The sequence below is a fragment of the Gasterosteus aculeatus genome, chromosome 13, assembly GCF_964276395.1.
Source record: "Gasterosteus aculeatus chromosome 13, fGasAcu3.hap1.1, whole genome shotgun sequence".
Classification (NCBI taxonomy): domain Eukaryota; kingdom Metazoa; phylum Chordata; class Actinopteri; order Perciformes; family Gasterosteidae; genus Gasterosteus; species Gasterosteus aculeatus.
This window is the reverse complement of record NC_135701.1, coordinates 14333313-14340933: the sequence shown is the minus strand read 5'-3', so window position 1 is coordinate 14340933 and position 7621 is coordinate 14333313.

Genomic DNA, 7621 nt, shown 5'->3' with positions numbered 1-7621 from the left:
CACATACATAAGCTTGATTCATACATACAGTAGTGCTCCAAAAGACTGGTTTTCTTTCTAGGAGTTGCCAAAGATGACTCACTTTCGCACTCAGTATACTTTTTTCGAAGGGACCCTTAGTGTGCTTCTTAGACTAAGAGGACTAACGGGAGAGCTAGTGGTCAGTGACAGAAGATACAACTTGACAGTGAGCCGCTGCTGTGTTTCAAATACCGTTTTTCTTGCCTTGTTTTTGCTGGATCTCGAACCAGAACGTCTTAAGAATTTGCCCAGGATCTTTTATTCCTGTTGTTGTGGTGGCTCATGATGGCAGTGTGTGGATGTGTGTGGGAGAGAGGAGGTGAGCGTAGACTTGGCAAGGGGCCTTAGTCCCCACTGTTCAGTACGTCTCATGCCAAGATTCCTTTTAATTAGACTGATCAAGTGTTTAGTGGGAACCGGACCCGCGCTCCATGCAACTAACACATCCTCAAACACAACTCCCACTACCCCTCTGCATCCTTTTATCTTTCTCATGTTTCATCTCTTTTTATTATCACATTAGAGACACTTGCTACATTTTCCCTCACTGTCTGCCAGCGGAATGTTTTAGCTGCAAAGAATTAAGATATCACGTTAACACTGCTTTTGTTTCCATTGAATGATCAGCAGAAGAATTACTGTTTGTACGTATTGCATTCCCAAACTATCTGATTTCCCTCCCCATTTTTGAGAGCACAGTTTGACCGGATTTCTGTGCAGTCTTTAATCATTTATATGTATGCACGCTTGGCAACAAGTTTACTGTACAACTTTTAGAAGTACTCAAAGGCTATTGCTTTGCTAAGAAAAAACATCCTGGATGTCTGAAGGAGGAGTAAGGTAGGAGTAATAAAAAATAATAAATATATTCAAATGTGTAGTAGACACAAAACATTTGAGCTGCAAAAGTCATCAAGGCCCCTGAAAAAAAGAGCATTTGGTAGATTAATTTTCTTTGTATTATAAAACATAAACATCTTTTTTTTTCCTTCATTCTCTATGTTTGGAAAGAAAATAGCACCTGTGCACCGGCCTCCTGGAGTGTGCTGTCCATCAGCAGGATGTTGTGTGCTGCTGTTGTTCAAGGTTGCCACGGTAACTGTTCTCTTTATTTCTGAGGGGGCCCACAGGCTTTTGGGTTGCATATTTTATGTGTGGAATGTAACTCCAAGAAAATGGGGAGGTGGGGGGGGGTTGCAAAGCACAAGTGGAGAAGCTGATCTTAGAGTAAAAGTGTGTAAACCGACGCCTCCGTGTACATACTTAACAGACAGGAAATAGTAACAACTGGAGTTTTTGACATCTTTCCCTTGGACAAAAAAACAATGTGCTTTATAGGATGAGGCGACTGCCGCGGCACCTTTCCTCCTGTGATATATTTGCCTGCTCTCTACTGACTCCTACAGCATTTTTATCCTCTGTGTCTGTGCTTTTCTTGTAATTCTGTAAATTAAATGTTGTTATGATCGGATATGTAAAAAGTTTTGTTTATGCAGACAGAATCATTGCGCCGTGGTAACAAAAATATATATTGAGTAAAGACTTAAAATAAAATCAATTCATGATACAACTTCATTTTCTTTACCTGCACATAGCACAGGACTCAATAAACACAACTGCCTAGCGAGTGCTGAATTACGGCGCATGAAACTCACATTGCCAACAGTAAAAGTGGATCCTTCTCTGTGATCCTGAGCTTCAATGTTCAGAGGCAGAGGTATGATTTATGGGGCCGGAAAAAAACCTGTTATTTAAAATGGCATTTTGGCGAGTGACACACATGGGTTCATTATTTATCCACAGTGTGGTCTCCCCGAACCCTGAGGACCTCCACCAGTCCCTCTCACACACACACACACCTACAGATACACACAATGCACACTCATACAAAGTAAATTAAGTTAAAGCCCCTCATTACAAGCCTGAGCTCGGTATCCCCCGGGAGTTAGGGAGATGAGATCCTAAGCGGTAAAATCCCAAATCCCTGACCCCCTCCCCCACCACCCCCTCACGGTCCACTGCCCAAGTCCTGCCATGAAATACAAGCCTACAGAGGTCACGGTGATTGACCTCTGTCGTAAAACGCCAGAGTGTGATGCATGCTCAGACGCTGTCTGTTAATAGATCCACAGCTTGCTGTGTATGGTGAAGCCATGTGAGGTTTTGTTGAGCATGTTTGTGATTGTTTAGGAATTTGTTTGATATTCTTTGGTGATTGGATCCATCTAAATGGCAATATTTACTCTTTAGCACATGTGTGTCAAATATTGCCTGGAATTACTGGAAGAGATTCTCAAATACGTATTTTTCTTCTATTTCGAGTTCTTGTACTTCAGATTTTTCTTGTGTGGACGGACTTTAGAGTAGGCATACCTATATGAGTGCGCCAAAAATAGTTGATTCTTATGTCCTCATCTGTCACCAGTTCTGTCCCTAGCGTATCTGGCCGGGGTGGATGAAGTCCCATAACACCGGTCTGTGTCTGAAAACCATCTGAAAGACCAGCACCGGCTCTGTATATAAACATTAAGTAGGAAATGATTTCCAGATCCCACTTTTTTCTCCGTCCACCGTACTTGTTTAGTCTCCCCCCCCCTTTTAACACTTTCTGCTCATCTGGACGGAGAACAGAGAGTTCAGCCCAAATGGTGCAATATATGATCATGTATACAGGTTCCGCTCCCCCTGTCAAGGTGCATCGCAGTCACCTGGGTGGGTGTTGGATGTGAATGCGGGAGAGGCATGGTCGTCACTGCGGAAGCACAGAGGGGTGGGAGGAAGGACAGTAGAGGTGAGCTATGCTCAGGGGGAATCTCACAGGGGTAAATGAAGAAGGGCTGACTTGCTTTGGTTGAGAGGTCAGCGTTTAGCATGCAGGTGGACCGTTGGTGGAGGCTCGTGGAACGCCTAACCTTATCAACGCAACTTAGGATGAAGTGCGAGAGTCAGCAGCAGACAGGCACCTTCTTCAGAGTTACTGATATGGAATGATAACAGCCACACAGCCGTGCTGTTATGGTCATCAATGGAAATACAGTGGAGGGCTTGTAAAAGTGAATCCCTGCAATGTCCTCACTTAAGATGGAGTGTGTGTGTGTGTGTGTGTGTGGAAGGGGGTACTTGCGAGGTATGTCATTATGAAATTCAGTATTGATCTGAGCAAAATAGACTTTATACATCATTCATGCTCTCTATCAATCACACCCTGCTAAGTTCTCCAAAGCTGTTAGTTTTAGAGGAGAATAAAGTAAGAAAAAAAAATAGGAGCACAGCAATAATTACTCTGAAGAGATCGTGTTAAAGTCTTTCCTTTAGCCTTTTCTCAAGGTGTAACAAGCTTATCAGTCAAAGACAATGTCCATTGAATGCACTGCTTAATTTAAAATTGATTGAGGTAGCTTTTGGTTTAGGTGGGAAAAAAGTCTTTCGCGCACACCCAGTGGAGACTTGGGAATACAGATGCATCTGTCGTCCCAACGGTTGAGATAGTGCCATCTTCTCTTTTGTATGGTTTGGTAGATGTTAGAAAAGTCCTACAGGGTGGATACAGACAAAAAAGTAAAGAAAATAAACACAGGACGTGGTAACCTGACACAGGAAACCCAGTGAATGCTGGGAGTGAGCAGTGAACCGTACTTCCTGTAGGACAGCACAATGGTGAGCGTTGGCCCCAGATTCCTAAAAGAGGCTGTAGACGCAGGGACAAGGAAGGGCAGCCTGTGTCCTCCGGTCCAGTACTGATAAGAGCATAGATAGAAATGGCATTTATGTCCCTCTCAGTGCTTCGGGAAAGGAAAACATCCTGAGGTTGCCTTGGTTACTCATTTCATCCAAAATGCTGGAGCAAATAGCAAGGGAGAGCATTCATTCCAAGGTTTTATCCCATGACAAAATACGGGTTTGTAACCAAATCACAACTTGATTTCTGAATCATGGAAGACAATCACATTCTTTGGATGGGAAAAGGAATGTATGTTATAAAATCCATCCTTCATCATGTCCGTCATTGGACTTCTGTAAAAAGTTCAACACTTGACCGTGTCCACTTACAACCTTTCAGGTTTGCATCTTCCAAGTTGTGGGTTCTTTGAGGATTTTGCTACCTCACTTTTTGAAGAAGGGGGGAGTGGGGTGGGCATTTTGTACATGTCCATTTTTACCAGAAAGTTCAGGTGGCTGTTGGTAATGTAAAGATGACCATGACCCTTTAACAAGTACAACATTAGCTATCAATCAATATAAATAGTAAGTTATTTATCAACTTGACTGCGGAGTAATCCACAAATTAATTTCCCAAAAAAACATTCAAATCCATGATAATTTTGGTTATTTCGAAATGGTCTACTCAACTCAGCACTTTTACTTTTATTTTTTAAATTATATTATGATGTAATGATTTTGCACTTTTAAAAAAATGTTGCAATTGGCAAAATCTTTCTTTACTGTGATATTGCTACTTGTACTTAAGTTAAGGGTCTGAATACTTCTTCCTCCACTGCAGAAACCTATGAATTACCTTTTTAGGATCAGTGAGCAGCACTGTACAATGCAACTTGGCTCCAACTATAAAAATGATCATGATGAAGTAAGTATGTGTCACATACTAGTCCACCCTTCCTCCACCTCCTTCCCCACTGACCTCTCTCTGTCTCTTACCCCGAGTAGTAGAGTCAAACATTCTTGTGGCAATACTGTTTTATTTGGCATTGACTATCCAAACATCTAATAACTCACTGTTGGATTAATATTTGGAAACATAAAATATGCAAATAGATGTGGAGCGTGTATTTCATCCCATATTTGGTAATTGTGCACTACCACCAAACACGGTGATTAAAGGCATGCTACTTGTACAACATTCACCTTTTATAGAAACGTTAGATGGTAGTTTGTTAACGTGAATATTTATTGTTCAATGAAATATTTCAGGCTTCTCTATCTCTCTATCACACATGCACAATCCCAGTAATAAACAACATGCATATAATATTTCTTTAATGAAGTTTTGTTTTGTTGTTGACCCCATGGCGTGCGTGTGTATTCACGGCCAGTTCCTGTAGGCCCTCCCTGTCAAACCAGCCATGTGTATCAGCTCGCCCACACCTATCTGCGGCATTGTCCATTCAATATGATTATCGCTGACCCACACCGCCTCCTGTCTCCGGGTCTCACATGAACCAGTACTTCCTCTAAGGAAGGAAATGTTCGTTACCCACAGGCTAGTGTCACACGACTACACTGTAAGAAATTCATCTGCAAACAAACCGCGTGCGCTCCCTCCCTGGATGTTTTTGCTCTCTCACCAAAGAATCCAAACTACACTAAGATGTTTCAAAGAGAGAGGCATAAAATGTAATTAACTCCAGCATTTGTGCCCCCCTCTCTGTGGAACGTTTCTTTATTTTCTCCCTCCGTCTTCTTTTCTGGAATGCAAACATGGACATGGGGACATGCTCACAGTTGGGCAGTGGGGCTGTGATGTAGAGGGCGATCATTTGTCTCAATCTGCTGTGATGATAGTTTATCAGAGGCTGCAGGAGCGGAGGGGGAGCAGGTGGTGGAAGCAGGATTTGTAAGGAGACCACAGTAATCAGATCTGCAGCTAAACTCAGAGCTGGAGGAGTTCACTGCTGACCTACAGACCAATCCAATAATTGCAAATGAAAGGGTTAACCCCCCCCGCACCTGTATCCCTGGCTGGCTAATTAGAGATTGCAGACACTGAAACCGGGAAGCAGGACCCGCTGTCTTCGACCTGGCCCCTCCAGGAGGTGGAGCTCCCAGCATTGACCAACTTAATGTGACTTAGTAATTGAAGAAGCTCTACAGTACATTAAAGTGATCTTTACCTGCTTAAAAGTTATTGTATCCCTACACTTTCAACTCATTTTTCTCCCTTTACACTGTGTGGGATTCATTTAATAGTATTTCACGTGTCGTCCATTTAACACTGAGTCGCTTCTCCTCGCCTCATACTCATAGTCTGTCTTTTTCTTTCTGACCCATCCACTTGTGGCAACAATAGATGGTTTTTCCCTCATTCATACAGTGTAGTGTATAGTAATACTGAGGTGGTTGCTATGGCAACCCGCTAGTCAGACGATCTCATTACTGGCCCTTAGACATTTCTTTCTCACTCCCTCTCTAAGGAATTACCACTTTTCATTATGATTTCCCTCCCCAGCCTCCCCACTACCCCTCCTTCTTTATCTCTGTCTCCCCCGCTCTCCCCCATCCTCCCTCCTCAAAGGTCAGATGTCCTCCATGGTGGGGAGAGAGGAAATCTGTAAAAGCGTTGAGGTCTATTCAGTAACCCCCGTCTCCCCCCGATTGCACCCCACAATCATTCTGCTCCTTTCTATAGCTGCAGAGAAAGGAGCGAGGAAAGAAGGGAGGGAAGAGAGGAGCCTAGAGTCTGCTTCTCTTTAGAGCACATTTTAAAATCTGTTTCTTTTTTTTGGCCTTCTCTTTTCTTCCCTCAAAGCTGTCTTTTGTGTGGAAAATAGCTCCTTGAACTAAAGGAGTGGTGGACTGTGTTGACTTCCCTATCCACAATAAATAGCTACTAACTTCACACACGCACACATGTGTGCACATACATATTTTCCCACATACTGTATGGATGTGGACACGCACTTGACCTATTGCCTACGCATACAGTATTGTATGTGTGTATTACCAAGATAAAGAGACACAAGCGTACACACACACACACACACACACACACACACACACACACACACACACACACACACACACACACACAAATATTTGTGAATGTATGCACAAATGTTTATTATTCAATGTTATCAGTAGAAGATTATTGATCGAAATGACTTTTCTTGAAGAGCAAACTGTTGTGTCTGCATGGATTTACATGGATTTGCATGGAATTGCTGTAGAGGCTTGAGTGGGACTTTCCAACCTTCCAGTTAGAATATTCACTTTGTTTAGTTCTTTGGGTTAAGATGAACTCATAGTATCATTATGTGCCAATGTATTTGAAAGCCAACTCCCTTAAAAATGTACACACAATAATAAAGAACATTAAGCAAAATAATTTAAGCTGTAGTTTTTTTTCTTTTAATGTTTCTCAAGAGTCCGTAATTTTAGTAGCCTTGCAACTCTACACTGTTCCCGTTCTGATTGGTTGAAACGCTCCGTTTTGATGGCAGAGCAGAACAAAGATGGCAGAGCCTCTCTCACCTCAGTCTTAATCCCCACTGTATCTCAGGCTTTCACTCTTTCATTCTGTCTGCTACAATGGGACGGTGGACAGCGGGCAGATCCATAAACCCTATTCCTCCATCACACATTGATCCATATGGGGTTCTATTCAACTACATTGGCTGCACAATTGATCCCAGCCTCTCTGCTGCGGTAAACATTTTACTCGGCTTGCCTCCGTCCTGATCGATAGCCTTCTTTTAATAATGTATTTCATTGATCAGTTTTGCCCCTGAGTAAATTGATCAATTATTTTAATCTTTTTTGGTATACTATTAAATGAGGTACAAACTGCTCTGTGTTAAACGTTTCTTCCTCCATCGCCATCACTGTAAAAACCTTCCAAATGATCCGACCTTCAAGCAAGTAATTG